The sequence below is a fragment of the Cryptomeria japonica genome, chromosome 8 (assembly GCF_030272615.1).
Source record: "Cryptomeria japonica chromosome 8, Sugi_1.0, whole genome shotgun sequence".
Lineage (NCBI taxonomy): Eukaryota > Viridiplantae > Streptophyta > Pinopsida > Cupressales > Cupressaceae > Cryptomeria > Cryptomeria japonica.
The window spans coordinates 662,826,208-662,835,002 of NC_081412.1; the positions used below are offsets into that span (position 1 = coordinate 662,826,208).

Below are 8,795 nucleotides of genomic sequence, written 5' to 3' on the forward strand. Positions count from 1 at the left end.
AAATATATGACGTTAACATTTTTGACTAAAAATTATATTGGAATTTATTTTTTAATTATAAATATGACCTTAACATTTTTTACTAAAAATTATATTGGAATCTATTTTCTATGGAGACAAAATTTTAAAGGGAGCTTAAAAAAATTAACATCATGGTTAGTAGATCAATAAGAAGTTGGTAGGTGCTTGTTTAACTAGAGGTGAATAATTCAAATCATAAAGATGGATCTTTCATACTAGAAATAATTTTATAATGACTAACAACCAAAATTAAGAATCTAATAAACTAAAATATTAATAGATGAAATAATTGTCAATCAAATCAAACCCCTAATTTAAATAGAAATGATGAAAAATGGAACAAATTTCCCTCTTTAAAAATATATATATTTAAGATAATTATAAAGTACAATAAACCTTTCATAATTTCTTCATTAACCACAACATTATTCTCACTCATGAAGGGCAAAACCGAAGAGATACCATCATAATTTAACCCCCCACCCTACGGTTTGCCACTAGGCCATCTTGGGGACTTCCTCCTTGATCACTTTTATCGTCTAAATATATCTTCTTCTTGGAGAGCTGGATATATTCAAACGAGAGGAATTACGTTTACTACTTAGTGATAATCCTAACTCGAAATGCTTCGCCCCTCCGGTCTGCGCACTAATCTGCACTCTCTTCAACTAACCATGGAGTTCTCCTTAGCTTCCTCCCTTGTTGTTTATACTTTTTAGGGTTCAATACAATGAGAGTGGGACCTTACTCCACGGTTAATGAATAAAAATATTTACAGATATGTTTCTAAGAATCGTATAGTCTTACTAATGAACAAAAGGCCACTTGGAGGAGGAGAGTTCAGTTCAATCAAATCCATTGTAATCTGAACGTTAGTCCGTTTCTTTAATCGTGGAGTGAGATTCTTCACACAACAAAAATCGTCAAAACAAACAGTCTGGCTTCACAAGCTCACATGCGAAACAGTAATGGCATTTAATACTAGCAAACAAAAAGCCAATGGAGGGGATGGCCCAACTAAATCAAATCATTAATGATTGACAAAATCGTGCATCTCCGAACCAAAAGATTAGTCGACTCGGTGGGGTTGTCTAACATACTGTTGTACAAGCCAGGGTCACTCAGTCAAAAAGTATGTTGACAACATACCAAATAGTGTGTTGCAACTTGCTATGGAGTTGTCTCACCTTATTTTCCCGTTTTGATGCAGCAAATCTAACAACTAGATGCAGCACTACCGTCATGTATGTGATCCATAGAGGATTCTATTTTTCCTCGGATTCGAATGACATTCTATGCTTTGCCTAGTTGAGACTTCCTATAAAAGAGTGTAAACTATTAGAGTTCTGCATCGTACTGAATTTCTGTCACAAGTTCGTTCCGAGAAGTCAGGTGAGTTCTGGTTTTTATGATTTTTACCAAATGGACATATATATCTATCCTATCTAGTATTGGTATGGCTTAGCTTAATTTAACTTTGGTTTTCTAAGATTGCGTTTTAGCCTTGTGAGAATGACTGCTCACTACTTAATTTAGCACTGTATAGCAGAGATTTAACAAATTAGTTGTCATTTTTATCTTTGTATATCTAATGGCTGATTTTGAATGTAGTATTGGTAGTGTTTGTTTTAATGAAAACTTGCTATGCATGCATATATAGATAGGTTTGACTATTTGAACTTGATACGGTTATTGGGTGCATTTTGCTGCTTCTTAGAGGAAATGTAGATGAAAATACTGCCTTGCCCAGCAGTACATCAATATGAAAACCCTACCAAAATTTGCAATTTGTTGAGTTTTTCACTGACATAATCAGGTGTCTCCGTGCGCTGATTTAGGATCATCTTGTGGGGCTTTAAGGCTGGCTGTGTAGGTAATGTCATTTCAATAAAAGAGAATGGTTTTTTCTTTAAGAATGTGATTTGAGTGGATTAGTGTCGAACACATGAGATTTATAATTCTAGAATTCTTGGAGGAGGTTGAACAATATTGTTCTTCTCATAAAGCTGGTGAATGGTCAATATTTTGTACCTTTTAAGCTAGCTATTTATGTAGCGTTCTTATTTTGTGAGTCAACAATTTTCTATATTTCTTGTTTTATAATACATTGGAAACACTTTGAACAAGCTTTATACCATCCATTCACATATTTGACAATTTGTTGATACTCTTTTGATTATTTTCTTGATTGACTTGTTTGACACCTAATTTACAGGATTGGGAGTTTGAAAGGTCATTCAGGGTTTGAGGCTGGTAAGGGGGGTCATTTCATCTAGTCCATCCTTGCCACCGGCTTCCTTATCAGATGAATCTGCCACTTGCTATGTCCGAGTTAGTAAAATTAATTTCTCTGTCTGCCTTGATGTTCCACTATGCTACAGACCCAAGATGCTTGCAAGAATTCCTGGTGTTTCTAGAGGGCAGTCTTCTAGTGCCGTGCTTATGGCAGGGGTGAAGAGGCCCTTAATAAGGAAGAGCTTAAACCATCAGACCATAACGTGCCGCCACTTTACGGTGAGTATGGCTTTCACCTTAAAGTGGCTGCACGTTCTGACTGCTTATGGCAGGTTTTCAACGAGTTCAACATAGAGGTGAGGCAAATTTGATTTTATAGTTTCCTTTTACGTATTTTGTTACTAGTGTAAATATTTATTTAGTACATTTAAGAGCTTTGCTAATTTGTTGCGCACAAAATTATAGCTCTCATACAACCTGTTTTAAATTTTTCTACCTAAGAATTGCAATTATTGCTTTATCAAATTCAAGGCCTGGTTGTTTGTAAGAAGAAATTGACCTGTTGACCTTTTTTGTTCTGTTTTTAACAGAGATGGTGAAGGGAGAAGCGAGTCTTTGGCTAAGGATGTATTTACTGGTCACAGTGGCAAACAGAAGATCCTTGCTCGGGAGCTACACAAGGACCTCACAAATAAAGGTGTGTCCTGTTTCTTTGATGAGGATCCTCTAAGCTTGCCAATAGCTGAAAAATTCCCTCCCCGCATTTTTGAAGCCGCTGAGAAATGCAGAGTAGCGGTATTGGTTCTCTCAAAGGATTTCAGCCACTCAAAGTGGCCAATGCTGGAACTTTCCGCTTTCCTCAAAGCTAAAATTTCTGGCAAAAATCCAAACATGAAGATACTACCCTTGTTCTTCATGATATCACCAAAGTCCCTTTCTGAAATTACAGAGGACAACCAAGTATGGAAAGACTTGGGGATAGTTGATGAGACTCGAGCTGAATGGCATAGGGCTTTAAGAGAAATAAGGTCAATTAAGGGTTTGGAGTTCAAAGAAGCTGAGGATATGGTGCATTTCCGAGATGAAGTTGTAAAAGCCATCTGCTCCCTACTACTTTCACACTCACCTGATTCTAATCAAGGGCAGACACGTCAAGACCAGGTAACTCACCTGTTTAACCCTCCTCTTGAAAAATTCTGTTTTCAAGTGGGTGTCAATTTTTTTAACTTTTCCTTTGTAATTAGGTGTTGGATGGGTTAGCAGACATCCCAACAACACTTCTTCAGCCTCATCTTCAACAAATGTTACGGACATTGTTCTACAGCAACATTGTATTTTCTATGGACCTGTTAAATCTTCAATGTAGATCACCCATCAGCATGCTGTGATGCCCAAACACTGAACTACAGGCCCTTTTCCACTGAAAGTGAAGACTGTTCTTACAAGAGAGTTATGGGTCTTGAAATTGTGATACATTTATTTGCCTCCAAGCAATTCGCTGTTCAGTTCTGGTTTTCTTCTCAACTCTTATCTGCTGCTCATATCTGCATCAACCAAAAAACATGGTGAGTACTTTCGTTTATTTGGAATTACATTGTTTCCTTAATTCTTGAAGTTTGCAAATATCAATATGGTGTTATCGTTCCTCTGATAGATACGCATTATTTGAAAACAATCATAAAGTTGGAGAGTGATAGAATAGTTGCATTTGCATCACGTGAAATGTTGCTTCTCAATTCTGATAGCTGCTCAAATATGCAACAATAAAATAAATAGTGAGGAATTTCGTTTGTCTTTGGATTTACAATTCTTCCTTCTGTCTTGAATTGAATATGTCAATATGGTGTTTTTAATTAAGGTGTTTACTTGATTTCACTTCTTGTTTACGTGAGATACATTGTTTGTACAAATTATTGTAATTAAAAACTTATATTGTGATATGCATTGGTGGAAGTGTTTTGTAAAATTATGTAGGGCATTTTAAACTTCTGTTGTAGAAGATAACATATGATGCTCTCCACTGTCATTTTCTTGTATAATAAAATTGACTATCGTCACCTCGATATAAATTATCTTGGAATAAATTCAACAATAAACCACAATAAGCACATAATTATAGTCTTGGGAACAGTTTTTTTTAAATAAAACAATGAGTGGGAAACTTGAACAGATTCATTTTCAAAACATAACATTGGAATCAGCGCTGAAGAAAGATGCTAGCTACCAAAATTTGCCAACAAGAAAATGGAAGCAACAAAGTGGCACAGGAAGATGGAAAAAGATAATAATTTGAGCCTATACAGTGCAGAGCAGTGACAAATTTTTAGGTCATGGCAAACTTCACAAAGGGATTCTTATGGTATTATTTCTACTTATATATTATTTATATTCAACGGACATGTTACCAAAGTTGAAACACCTGTGTAGAATAGGAGAGCCTTCAAGTTTAGGAAGTAGAACCACTTAGGCTGTACTAGTTAGACTTACAAACCCTTACACAGCCTAGCATTAACATGAGGCAAACAACTTCATGAAAAGGTAGTTTACCATGAGTTCTCCCTCAATACGATCAGGACAATTTAATGTTTAGATTTGCTAGATTCAATTATCTATATTGTAATAATTATTTTTCAACTTAGAAAACTTGTGAGACAAATGAAGTTTATTAGGCTAATATCCGCAATCAGATTTGTAATTCACTTCTTCAACAGCCTTGAGGTCTATGAACTCTACAATAGTGAGGAATTTCATTGCAATTAACACAAATACATCATTAAAACCACAAACTATTGGATGTGGATGATCAAGGGTTTCTGTCTTGTATCTCTTGAGAAGAATGCATAATATGTGCACATCAGGATAAGTGCCATTTTTGTTTTTAGGGCAGTGGTGTCATGCATCCTGGATATATGAGAAGAGCACAGGTATGGAGGAGCCCACTGGACAATAGTGTTTTGATTAGGATCCAATCTTCTATTTCCGATAAGGTTGATGAAAGCACAATTTCTAAGTTTAGTTTTTTATGTATATGTTATTCTTAAGATGAGTATATATTGTAAATGATATAAAAATTGCGGTTCTTAATCTTCTAAAAAATAATTTTTTATTTCTCCAATATCAAAAAGCAGAAATAAAAATACATTTTACAAATGAATTTATATTTTTATTATTTGAAATTTTCTAATATATCTGTATAGAGGCAATATTAAAAGAACTCTCAAAATTTTATTTATAGAAATTGTAACTCAAAACTCTTTTGTAACTGTCAAAAATATAGATTTGCAGCTACGCCAAAACTTGCAGGTATCAATGAACTTCCAAATCAGCATCTTAACCTAGATCTAGAATGACGATTACTCCATAAGATCAACTGTCAGAGATGCGGCAGTTAATCTAAAGAAAAGGTATCAACATGATAACAAATCAATATATTAAGATTAGATCAGCGACTATCTTGGTGGCATTTGATTAACTCCTTTGATTTGGATCAGAGAGCTGCATGCAGAAGTCTCAGCTAAACGATCTTCTGTTCTACAGTAATATGGATTCGCCTAATGAAATAATTAGATTCCAACCACGAAAGCAATGCTCCAGATTTTCATCCTGTGTATCTGCCTGATGAGGATGCCTCAATAGGAACGATGCCAATTCAAGTGTCTTGACTAAGGTTTGATATGGAAACCCATCTTGAACTTGATAGTTTATTAAATAGGAGATGTTGGAATTGCTTTGAGCGTTAGTATTGCTCCTTTTGTAATTCCTCTAGTATTGCAAACAAAGAGCACAGTTTCAAGGCAACTATAATTATTCGTGGAGTTATATCTTTCATCACAATTTTATTAAAATGAAGTGAGGCCACTGTGAAACAGGGGGCATCATCAGCATTTTGCTATTTGTCTTAGCGTATCTTGTCCCCTATGTTTGTGTTCTTTATGTTGTTACCACTAGATATTTAGCTGGGCAATTATATTTCCTCCTGTTTAATGGGTAACAAATTGATAGTCAATGAATGCTTTAGTTGGAACATTTCATGAGTCGTGAAAGCACCATTTAATTTACTAACCATTGCTTTTGTTGTTAAAATTATGTCAGCATTTCACCCTACAATGGACTTATCTTCACACTACTACAAGCGCTTCAGTGCTTGATTCTTTATTTTATTTATAAGCCAGTATTTTTTTCAATAAATTTCATTTGTTTGCCATTTTTTAACATTCTCTAAGCAGAATTTTTATATGATTCTTGCCAGCAGTTTAAATGCCTTGTTTATTCTAAAACATTCTCTAAGCTTTAAACAGTCAAGGCTGGATTTAAACAGAAGTGGAACAAGAAATATGTTAAAATAATTAAAACCTTATTGATCTGAATTGAAAGCTGAAATGCATCTTGTGACCTGGATTTCTGTCCTTTTGAAATGCTATTACATGGCAGTCACATTCTATGCTGTCTAATATCCAGTATTTGCATAAACCTTTTGACAGTGGATTTTTATGTGGTCATCATGGCATGCTAAGGCTTTACTTCACCATCCAATTTCCCATGTATATGGATTTAGTGGTAGGAACCTATTGTGTCTGAACTTATTATGATATGGTTGCCTTCAGAATAGTTGAATTGGCAGAGCAAGCCTTGTAAATTAAATCTATCCCGCTTTATCAGCATTCTGCAAAGAACAAACATGGTGTGTTACATACCTGAGGTTTATGTGTGATTTTCCTATGGGTGTGTGCTTATGTGTTTGCTAGTTAGAATTTGATGGTTTACTTTGTCTATTTATTTGTTTGAATTTTTCAGATATAATCTTTATTTAAGGTTTTTAAGACATGATAGAGGAAACATCTCCTTGTTTTGTATTGCAAGCTACAGTATTTGTGTAAAAAAAAGAGGACTGTGAAATTAAAAGAGTTGGTTATGAATCATGTTCATTCTTCTGTTCAACTGTAGTAGCTTAATATTTCTTGCGATTATTATGGATGTCATAATTACTAAACCCTATAGGTTGGTTACAATATTATAATTGGAGAGCTTAGGAAGTCATGTGAAATGTGTGACTACAAGATGGTAAGCAAACCTCTAGTTACCCAACATGAAAAGTATTGTACTTATCTTACATTCTTGCTTTATTGTCCTAAAGGGTCAACTTTCTTTCCACTCTCCTATTTCTGATATAGGTGATACTGAGAAAATTAACCAGTCACCAAGTACAATTTAGAACATGCTCTTGGAATCCTAAATACAAAAAATGCTACATGCAAAAAAGATATATCAGAAGGGATGAAAGCCAAAATAAATAAATTTTAAAAAATAATAAGGAGAAAATGAAGAGAACGATGATGGATCAAGGATCATATGCTGTTAAAGGTGAATAATATTCTGCATAAACCTTTTACCAAACTATTAAATACCTATTCATAGCATTCTAGAGTCACTGCAATCATTGCCTAGAATTGAAGCTTCTCTTTTTGTTATACTCAAAAAGATATGCACAAGAAAAGAGATATGTGAGCATCGACTCAATACATTGAAAGATGCTTTACTAATGCATTCTAGGAAAGAGTTATGGGAAATGTAATAACTGACTCCTTTGTGGAGAGGGTCTTTTGGCAGGTCAATCTCCATGCATTTTCTAGCATGAGAACAGAACAATTTTCCCTGAATTGTTATCATAAAGCATGCCTGTAGTATGAAAATTTACTGAGTGGTTAAAAACCCGACATGGAGAAAGAATTTTTTTTCTTAAAATAGAACTAGCAAGTAAATACAGATTTATTTTTCAATAAGCAACGATGAATATTCAATTTATTAACAATAAAAATTCAAAGTGCAATGATCATAATATATGAGTACCTGGAAGAGAATAAGAACTTGGCTAGCCAAGAATAGCATCCCAGTTAACTAGGTTTCTGGGCATTGAGGGTGCAGCAAACCCAACCAAGTGAACCATTGCCCCATCCACTCCAACCAAGCGAACCTCACAACTATCTCAAATAATAATCTTGTGAAGGAGTCAAGATCATGGGCTTAGGTGAAGATAAGTTTTTCCAAGGATTCACGGGAAGAAGACTTTGGTGTATCCCATACTACACCAAGGGTCCATCCTTGACCGAACGAGGTCAAGCATAGTATTAAACAAGTGGGAAGAGGGTTTCAATGTATCTCATACTACACTAGAGATCCATCCCCAACCCAACAATCATATAGGCACAAAAGAGATTTCCACAAGTAATGAACCTTCCATATTGGTGGATTTCAATTTCAATTTCCCCTAGGCCATTAGCAATAAGTCTATCCACCCAAGAAGGAAATAGCTCTAAATGTATACCACCTCGTGGCCTTAGTGATATTGTCAACTATCCTCTTCACAATATGAGTAGCACCTAGCATTGATCACCTTCACGCTATAGGCAATTGCCCGCTAACCTTCCCGATGCAACGAGCAGCTCTGATTTTTGTTACCTACAAATAGGGGTAACAACAAGGTCAACCACTCCAATATCACATCTAGGATGGCCCTTGGCAATCTTTCACTTTCATGATAC

The 8,795-nt window shown here is 35.0% G+C and overlaps 1 long non-coding RNA gene across 6 annotated transcripts; it reads left to right on the top strand.

Annotated features, from left to right (window-relative positions):
- The first annotated feature begins 1,275 nt into the window (after positions 1-1,275).
- LOC131857368 (uncharacterized) lies at positions 1,276-6,902 on the top strand. Of its 6 annotated transcripts, none has more exons than XR_009358707.1 (7): positions 1,276-1,413; positions 1,838-1,894; positions 2,237-2,612; positions 2,847-3,417; positions 3,501-3,821; positions 5,534-5,660; positions 5,748-6,157. It is a non-coding gene; the product is annotated as an uncharacterized LOC131857368 (long non-coding RNA). The 6 variants fall into 6 exon arrangements; XR_009358710.1 differs by lacking the exon at positions 1,838-1,894 and adding an exon at positions 6,349-6,902 and having other exon boundaries at positions 1,277-1,413; positions 5,748-5,923; XR_009358708.1 differs by having other exon boundaries at positions 1,301-1,413; positions 1,860-1,894.
- Positions 6,903-8,795: the final 1,893 nt, after the last annotated feature.